Source organism: Gavialis gangeticus, unplaced genomic scaffold (assembly GCF_001723915.1).
Source record: "Gavialis gangeticus isolate Ggan-Ray unplaced genomic scaffold, GavGan_comp1, whole genome shotgun sequence".
Classification (NCBI taxonomy): domain Eukaryota; kingdom Metazoa; phylum Chordata; order Crocodylia; family Gavialidae; genus Gavialis; species Gavialis gangeticus.
The window spans coordinates 159014216-159016591 of record NW_017729024.1 but is presented as its reverse complement, the minus strand read 5'-3'; positions in this window follow the sequence as shown (position 1 = coordinate 159016591).

The following is a 2376-nucleotide window of genomic DNA, read 5'->3' as shown; positions in this document are numbered from 1 at the left end:
TATTAAAACTAATACATTTGTGGGTGGGGCAGGATATAGCTAGGGTGTCAGGGCCCCTGGGACTCAAACCAGGTCTTCTGAACTGAAGAGCAGAAGCCTGGGCTGCAGCACCACCCACAGGTAACTGAACATTGAACCTTGTTCCTTGGGACTGTTCTGCCTTGGCTTCAACCTTTGACTCTTTTACCTCCTTCACCCCTGCCTTGGACCCCAGTACCTCACTCCTGCTTACCCTGTACTTTGGATCTTCAGTGCCCAGTCTTGCCCTTGTACCCATCTCAGCTCTTAGCATGATATCTCAAACTCGGACTGACACCTAGTACTATGGCTTTCAGCGTTGGCTTCTGGACTTGTAACCTTGACCCTCATCTTCTGGCCCTCAGCTATTCAGGTCACACCTTTCATGTAGGGTTTGTTTTGTAAGCACAGAAGGGATTAGCCATGTTAGTCAGGAATCAGGCAGAAGGTATTAGCACCTTTCACACTAACTGGTCAAGAGAGGTGTAAGCCTTTGCAGGCAACAACCTACTTTGTCAGATGGTAGGAATGCACAGTCTAAGTCTAATCCATTCTAGCATCTGATGAAGTAGGTCATTGACTTTGAAAGATCATGCCTCTCTAAACCAGTTAGTTTCTAAGATGTCATTCGGCCCTACTTTCTTCCTATTTTGGTAAAATTTCCTGGTATGCACCTGGCAACTGTTCTTATTTTTGTTTTCATGATTATAACATAAGTTTTGCACTGAATAAATCTAAATAAATAATATATAGTATAGCTGTCACATTTGCTGACATGATTCAAAATAAAAAAGATGGATCTAAGCAAAAGTGAAATATATGATATCCAAAAACATGATCATTCTAAATACATTTTGCAAATCACCTCAGGCACGTTGATCTGCTGAATGAAAGAAGGAATGCTCTGACTCATACTTCTTGCAAGTCAAAGATCTGATCTTTGAGGGAGAGGAGGGAAACAAGCCCTTGTTCACTGGCCTAACTCCTTTATAGACCTAATTTTCATAGAGTCTAAAGAAAGTACCTTGACCATCCTTCAAAATGGAGAAAGTGTAATGGACGTGAAGAGTCTCATCTAATACGCTTTTAAAGAAATGAAAAGGCTCCTTATAACTTCTATGAGCATTGGATAAGGCCCCAGCAGAGCACAGCATCTCAAAATGCAAAGCAGAGAGGCAAAATGTCTGCCTACCAAACACCCTGTACATCTGGATGCCAGAGATACTACAAGGAGGAATGACATTTAGAGATTTTTCTTGCATTATACAAAAGAGAAACCAATCAGCAAACCTTAATGATTTGAAATCATCTTGGCTGATATAGACTGATTATACACACAGACAGGCGCACAAAAGGCTTTTTGCCATTCAGTTTTCTAAACCTGAAGCTGCATTTTCTCATGCTAAAAATTTGCATGTTTTCTCAGAGCCTGCTTCTTTCTCACAATAAACAAAGCATAACCCTCCTGCCAAAAAAGTCCAAATGCTAAACAGTTACTATAACAGTCATTATTATAACAACTACTTTGAGGGGTGTGCTTTTAAATTGTAATTATTTTTACAAAAGTTTTTTACGTGTCTCAATTCCTGCAATTACAATTCTATAAGAGTAAACAAATATTTAAAAAGTCATATTACCATAACGTTCCAAATAAATGAGTTTCTTTAATTAAGCTTTATTTAAATGGTTGATTCTCTCTACATTTATGCTTTATTTGATATTGCAAAAAATAACCAGAATTCATAACACTTTTAATTTATGTATGGCTATTTCATTATAGGTACAAATGTAGGCAAAAGCTGATTTATAGAGCAGTACTTCTGTGGTTTAGGATCATAGGGAGATGGTACTCAAATCCATTTTAGAAATAAGTAGTACCACTTTTCATATTCTTCCCATCCATCAGAACTGTCTGTCCTGCTTTGCTAGAGGATGCTGAGGCAACATTAGATGGACCAGGTCATACTCTGTGCTACCTCCACAAATTCACGCCTCCTTAATTCATGGGGTGGAAGACTGAGCTGTGGGACTAGAAAACACACCTGTCCCCTTCCACCCAGTAAGGCATTGGTTTTCAAAGTGTGTTTGCAGAACCTTGGAGTTGTGTAATATGTCATCAGGGGTTTTGGAAAGACACTGGGGGCAATGGTGGAGCAAGCTAGGAAGCGGGATGCCACCATTTAAGTACAAGGTGGCACGAGGCAGGCAGCTGCTGTGGCTACAGCTTTGGCTCCAGTCCTGATCTGGGGTCAGGGTCAGATCCACAGCTGGTGTCTACCATCACACCACCTCTGCCCCTCCCCTCCCTCTCATCTCCCACACACCCCCACAGCCTCTGCCCCCACCTACCCCCAGGGA